Below are 8106 nucleotides of genomic sequence, written 5' to 3'. Positions count from 1 at the left end.
CTGGATGGAGAAAGTGGTCTTCACTGATTGCTGTTAAAATATCTTATTTTTTTCTAATTTTATGAAACATATGCTCTTTTGAACTCATTGTGAGAGCCCCTCCTCCTGGGCCCTGAGGTGGGGCTAGTGCAAGCGAGAGATCTGAAGTGTCAGCTTCATTAGCTTCACAAGAAATCCAACTCTGGAGAGATTCATCTCAAAGCAATGGAGGGAGCCAATTTAATAGGATGACTCAATTTTTGTTTATAAGGATGAAAAATATTCCTGGAATTCTCAAGCACTTTAAAAGGATAAGTTAATTCTTACAAAGACTACCTTTTCCCTACTTTTAATTATTATTTTCTTTGGCCAGTCTTGTTGTTTTGAAAAATGAGGAGCATCTAGGCAAAGAAAAGCAAAGGATTTACGACTTGGATGAAAAAATATCTATGTATTGGTTGTCTGCTCTATAACATTTTGACACTTAAGAATATTTTTTAACATTTTAGCAATACCCCCAACTTTGATTTTCCTATGTGGTATGACCATTTCAGATTCACTTGAGGCCTGAAAACAATACAAGCTGAAAAGCTTCTGTAGCAACTCGCTGTAGGTTTGTTTCTATTCTGACTTGTTTTCATTTCACCATGGATCTTTAAGCAGTCACTGAGCTCATTCAATTTTCAGGCCCATTAATCTGGAACTTTCAATCAAAGGAGGGACGAATCATCTCCCTAATGGGTTTACAGAGCAGCTGGAAGTATCTTAAAACAACTTGTGCTGCCTACAGAACAGTGTGTGCACCATTTCCCTGACCTAATGTGGAAGGCTCCTTAAATGCCCAAGGGAAGGGAAGGGAGGCAAGTCATGTTACTGCTTGCCATTCCCTCACTGTTTGTCATTAATACTAGCAAGCCTAGCCTTGGAGCATGGTGAAACAGACAAGACTTGGTTTTGGAACCTCCATGTCTTCCACTCCCCGCCTCTGGTTTTACCCCTCAGTTCTCTTCAGAGTCCAGAGTTCTCTTTCTTTATTGCCCTTCTCCCTTCTAATAACCTCTTTTTCAAGAAGATATCTGATTTAAAAGAAAACAAAAGCAAAATGCCCACATTCAGATAACTCTGGTGCAAGTGAATGCATCTTAGTATCCTATTAACACAGCATTTATCAACACTGGCTGCACATTCAAATTACCCAAGGAATTTTTTAAAAATACCAATGCCTGGGCCATACTCCAGGGTAATAGAAGCAGGTGTTCTGGGAGTTGGACCCAAACATGGGGATTTTTCTAATATCTCCCCAGGTGAATCTATTTTGTTATTTTCACAGGAAAAGGAAACAAAAAGAAAAATCTGAAGCTGCATTTGTGGAATTTCAGGCCACAGAAAGCAAGGGAGTAATTTTAGGGACCAGATGGCAGAGAGTTTTTCCCGCAGTCTTAGAATCCCTTCAGTAGTTGATGTCGGTCTCCCATTCATAGACAGAGCCTGCTCTAAAAATGCTTCACCTATAGCAATCAAAACAGAATTAAACAAACCAACCAAACTGCCAACATGTGATAACAATTTGATCCCACAACATCTATAAAAAGTTGCTTTCGAATTTCAACTACAGATTTCATCAACTGCATTTTGTGCATGTCACAAACAGTGACAGCAGATGTCATTACAGGACAAAAATTTTATTTCTCTGTTAATGTTGTTTATTAACAAGCACTATGTGAGCACCCTTTGTGGACACCATGTACTGGGGACCATCAAGAGATTAGGAAATAATGACAGATAATCTCTCCTTAGCTATAAAATCTTATGATTCTAAGATAAATCTTGCTCTGAATGCAGAACACTTGAGAAAGACTTTTTATGAGTTGGGATTCTGCACGCATCAAGGACCAAATTGTCTCTTGTATGATCTGCTTGAAATTCCCATTTCTTCTAGATGAGTCAATGTAAGTTTCATGGACTTAACTTGAAAAGAGTGACATTACATGATAGCACCTACTTAACCTTGGGTATATACTGGTCACTAGAGCACCTAGAACAGATCTGTCAAGGTTTAGGACTCTTAGCAGGGATGTCCTGTAAGGGAAGATGGGACCAGAACAATCGAAGCTTCACAAGGTAATGCGAACTCTGAAGATCTAGAAAGGATACAGACGCCCAACAGAAAAGAGAAAAGCTGCAGGAGGATGGCACCAGAGGGCAGGAGACGGGGGTCAGAAGAATACGGACGTCACACCCTCTGCCTGCCTCCCCAGTGTCACCTTGCACAGGCACAGGCCCTGTGTATTCAGGATAACCTGCTGCTGGTTTGGACCTTTTGGGGCCCTCACTTAACCTTGACTGTTCTCCACCCGTTTATTCCTGGCTTCTTGCAACCTGGCTCCCCCTGCTGCCTGTTTCTAGTTCCTGCCCAATTCGGCCTTTCATTAGCTGCCCCCACTACTGCGGACCCCAGATGTAGGGTAAGATAATAGCCTTTTAAAAAATAAATGAAAAGTGAACCTTGGGTCTCTGGAAGGCAGAGAAGTAAAATATGTGCTAGTAATGGTAATGGTAATAGCAATAGCAATAGCAATAGCAACAGCAATAGTAACAGTAGTACTAAGACACTGCATGTTTACTAGTGAATAGTAACATCAGCTGTGATCACTAAATGTTCCCATTTCTAGGAACACATTCCTCCCTTTCCCCTTCCCCTCAAAGGAATATTCCTATACTGTTTTGCCTAAAAAGAGAGTTTTTAGAGCACATGGGAAAAACTCACATAACCTCCAGTCTGGATTGAAAAGATGTGAGCAAGAGCTTCCTGCTACTTAGTGGGTAAGACCAGAATCCAAAATAATACTATTACTATTCTTATGTAGAAATTCTGACATTAATATAATCTTTAGAATTATGGAATATATATATATATTCCATAATATTATGATACTGCTTTTACCTGCTACCTCCTCCAAAAAAACTAGCATTTGTTAGAACCAATACCTTTATATCTTATGATATCATTATAATCAGACATTTTAAAAAACCTATTTGTGTTTTGAAATATTCTCTACCCCAAACCAAAAGCATTAAATCACGTTTGCTTTTTACTCACTACATGTAACCTATAAAAAAATAAAGTTACTTTGAATGTTGCAAACTAGGCCTGGATTGGTGAACCAAGCTGAATTCATAGGTTCCCAATCAATGGTAAATGCTTTTGAGAGAGATTCTAAGTAAGGAGTTGAACAACATACCCTAGATATTATGAAGGTGTAAATGAATACATCCCAAATGATTCAGGCCCAAATTACTGGCTCTAATTTTCAAATTGAATCACAAATACAAATGATTTGGTGACAATTTAATTGAGATTCAAGGTTGCTCTAGCTTTTGAAAATTACACCATAAGAATCTTAGCTTTGTGTGCAACAGTAGCGTCTAAAATACAATAGTAACTAATAAGGAGTGAGCTTTCGAGGAAAAATGAGTGGTGAGAACTTTCTTTTTTAATAGTTATTTGAATTAGCCGTGGAAGATAGTGAAACACTAAGAATTTATATGCAGGCAGCAAAGAAAATTGGCACATACTGAAAAATAATTCCTAGCATGTCATTCAAATAAATATAGAACACTGGAACCAAGTCCCAGCAGTTTCAGCGCTGGTCTATTTATATGAACATTCCATAAGTTCGTCTAAACCATTAAAACCAAAGGTAGTCTATCATTTTTGTTTAAATATGGGGAAACTCAATAAAATGTAAGCCAGAAAGCAGTCCCTATTGTGCCCTGTATGACAGGATTTGACCAAAAAAAATCACATACAGGATTAAGACCAGTTCATGAAGGTGGCTTTCAATCAGGTGTTGGATTTGATGGAGGACAGAGAGTGGAAGAAAGAACAGCATCAATTGAGCCCATCTCATTCATCCACTCAACGAATGCTTTCTGAGTATATATTATGATTCCGGCATGATGCTAAGTTGAGGAGATACAGTGGTGGCCATGATAGCCTCCAGAGACCTTGCCCTCTAGAGACTGATCGTCAGCTGGTGTGTCACGGCCCCGAGAGTGCAGGATAATTTTTCAATGAGTACATGGACATGAGTGGCCATAACAATATCAATTTCTAAATGTGCCACATACATACAGAGGAATACTAGTCAGCCTTTAAAAGACAAGGGAATTCGCTATGCAACAACATGAGTGGACCTGGAGGACATGATGCTAAGTGAAATAAGCCAGTCACAGGAATTCAAGTATTACATGATTCCACTTACACAAAGTATCCAAAATAATCAAATTCAAAATCAAAGACTGGAATGGTGGCTACCAGGGGCTGAGGGGAGGGGGAAATGGGCGTTATTAACCAGCAGACGTAAAGTTTCAGTTAAGCGAGATGAATAACCTGCTATACATTATACCCACAGTCAACAACAATGCACCCTTGAAATTTGTTAGAACAGATGTCAAGTGTTCTCATTACAATAAAATTAAAAGTAATAATAACAAAAGAATGTTAATTTCCAGATTCTAAACTTCCTCGTGCTTCCCGAAGTCCCCTACAAACACTGTGCTGAGAACAGGACTGTGGTCCGGCCGTCACGGCGGCTCTCCTCCCACCGCCTATCTCACAGCCACCTTTCTACCACTGTACAAAAGAGAGGTGGCACCTCCTCCCATCTAAAGTTGTGCTATGTGCCTGTGTAGGAAGGTTGCTAAGAGATTGTGGAATATAACTCGTGAATGCGGGCAGATTCGTTCACATCTTGTCCTTTTTTACCAAACATTTAGGGAGTTGGTATGTGCCAAGCACTGTGCTAAGCACTAGGAAAGTACAAAGCAATAGGCAGCATTCGCTCCCCTCGAAGAAAAGGCAATCTCTTAGGAGATATAGATTTGTTAAATTTATTAAAATAAAACTCATGTGGCAAAAACAGGGTAGAAGTATTATTAGAAACAACTCATAACGGCATGGAAATAACTGTTAATTGCTTGTTACATCTCCCAGGCCTCAAATTTTCGCAGAAACTGCAATGCTTAAGTATTTCTACTACCGGATTTTAGTTTCAAGAAAGTAATCAAGACAGAATTTTCATTGCCTTCTGTCATTTCATTACACAATTAGATTCCCTACCTACGTGGAAGGTATCCTCAAGTCAAATAGCCTCCCCCTTTTATTTTGTTCTACCTCTCAAGGTGGCATACAAAAAGATTTCACTCGTAGCTAATAAATATCAGAGCCTTCTACAGAGCTTCCTATTGTGCGTTGGCTCTACTCAGACTTCGCGTTTGGGAGACACTATAGACAGAATACAGGATAAAGAAGCAGAGGGGAGGTCTACTCTCCTTGATGTGACCATCTTTATGCCTAGATGCCCGAAGCTCCAGGGACAGTTCTTCATTCATTCATTCATTCATTCAATAAATATACATTAAATGCTCACTATATGCCAGGCACTATTTTTGGCAGGAGTGAAGCAAATGAATAAAAAGTCCTAGAGCTCGTGTCCTTGTAGGGAAAGGTTAAATACATACATATATACATACCAAAATAATTAAATATTAAATAGAGACGAGTGCTATGGAGAAACAGGAAATGTGGAAAAGGAGATGCTGGAGTTCTGACGTAAGAGGAGAAGGTATATATCTGAAATCAAGGAAACTGGGGAAGTAAGAACTGCCAGGTGTCTTAGTCGATTCGAGTTGTTCTAACAAAATACCATAGAGTGGGTGTGGCTTATACACAACAGCCATTTATTTCTGCAGTTCTGGAGACTGAAAAATCCAAGGTCCAGGCGCTGGTGGATTCTGTGTCTGATGAGGGCCCTCTTCCTGGTTCACAGACAGGTGCCTTTTCACTTGGTCGAAGGAGCGAGAGAGCTCTCTGGGGTCTCCTACAGGGACCCTAATCTCACTCATGAGAATTCTACCCTCTACCTAATCACCACCCAGAGACCCTACTTCCTAATACCACCACAGTAGGTGTTAGGTATCAATATATGAATTGGGGGGGCACACAGACGTTTCATTATATAGCACCAACTAACACCAAGGGACCACTAGAGGGTCAGGATCTTGAGTTTTAAATGACATCAGTCAGCCTGGCTGTGTGCTTTTCTCTAGCAAAGACCCAGAGTTGGGTTTAATCGGGGCTGTGGTTTGGCCAACTAATTAAAAAAATAAAAATAAAACTGGAAAGAGAAAAGGAACTGGGAGTGTGTACAAGAAAGTGATTTTCGTAATTACCATAGAATTAGGCCTGAAATGGAGGGATATGCCGACACAAGGTGGATGGGACACGGTAAGAAGTGTTGGTGTAGATGGCTCTGCTGCCCTACGGTGAGCACAGGGACTATCTCCAAATGCAGAAATACACTTTAGAACCATAGGCCCCATGAGCATTTAAAAAAAATTTATTTTAAAATAATTATCAACTCACAGGAAGTTGCAAAAATAGTCCTATGTCACCCAACTTCTAGCAATGGTGACATCTTTTCTAACTATAGTATTATACCCATGAGCATTCTTAGGGTATTGAGTGCCTTGGGATTAGATTAATTTCAATGAGACAGAGGAGAATAACACGGAAAGCAATAGCACACACTCAGCGGTATTTTTAAACTTGCCCTCTCCTTCATTTGCCTCCAGTGCATAGATTTTAAGCCCAAGGGGCAACTTTGGTTCAAATCTAAGCTCCATTTCTCATTGGCTTTGACATCTTGAGCAGGTTATGCTGCGATATAAGGCTGAAAATTAGGGCTCAAAATCATGTGCTGCTTTTATTATTTATGTATCTGAAAAAATAAAATAGGCAGGTTTTCAAATGGCCGGACAGGAAGTTCCCTTCTCCATTCTGTTCCTGTGCACAAGGTCGCCTGGCCAAACAACCCTCTTTGTCAAAGGGACCAGACACAGTTCCTGTTTATCCCTGAATGCTAGTTTAAATTCTCTGCAAGCTGTTTAATTATTCAAACCAGCCAAATCACATCTTTCCATGTGAAGGAGGGGTCACCCCACCCTCCTTATAGTATAAAGGCTGCCTCCCCACAGCCCCTGACTGTTCATTCTGCTCCTAAGTGCAAACCTGTGTAGCCATGCAGAGCGCGCAGTGTCCTCCTTCCGTGACTGTGAATATATGTGACAAATGAACTGCTGTTGATCTCATCTGTTCGTTTTAAGATGTCCTGTGTTCAGCCAGCCCCATAACCCTAGGGCAGGAATTTCTCTCTCATCAACAGGGTCAACAGGAGCTGGTCAAAATATATGCATCACCTCTCTTATCTCTTAATCTGTAAAATGGGAATTACAATACAGATAAGCTATCTTGCACAGTCTCTGGTCCACAAATGCTCCCTTCATCTCCCTGAAGACGCAGCCTCAGATGCAGCTCAGGAACCTTCTTCACGATGACTTACTTCTCCTTCCTTTGAACACTTACAGCAGTTATAACCCTAACAATACATACATTTTCTTTTCATATGTATTCCTCTTTAGTGGCACTGCTGAGTTAAGAGCAAAGAGTTTATCTTACACTTCTTTTCTATGCCTCAAAACACTACATGCAGTTTTGTGACCAAAGTAGACTCCTTATAAATAAAAATAATAGCTAACATTTACTGAGTCAGTCCTGAGCTGAGTCTTACAATAGCCATCACAATGTATGAGACAGTGTCTTATCCAAACATGGTGGCTGAAAGCAGCAACAATATTTATTATGTTTCATGATTTTGTGGGTCAAAAATTCAGGCAGGACCTGGCTGGGTGAAATTTCTCAATGACGTAGTTGAAGGTCACTCAGTGGTGTTTGGCTGGCAGATAAACTGGTCTGGAGGGCCTAAGATGGCCTCACTTTTATATCTAGTACCTTGGTGAAGATGGAGTGAAGGCTGGGCTCATCTGAGACTGTCAGCCACAGTGCTTGGTGCATTCACGGTAATAAGACTTTTTACATGGAGACCCAGGGCTCCTAGAGCAAGTGTTCCTATGAGCAAGATGCCAGCTACATGGCCTTTATTGACCTAGCCTTGGAAGTCACAGTGACTGTCACCTCATTGTAGTCTGTTGGTCAAGCAGTCACAAGCCCATTTCAAGGAGAAGGAACATACTCTACATGTGGATGGGAGGTATGTCAGAAATTGT

This window comes from Miniopterus schreibersii (assembly GCF_964146895.1).
Source record: "Miniopterus schreibersii genome assembly, chromosome: 1".
NCBI lineage: Eukaryota > Metazoa > Chordata > Mammalia > Chiroptera > Miniopteridae > Miniopterus > Miniopterus schreibersii.
Note: the sequence above shows the minus strand (reverse complement) of the source record.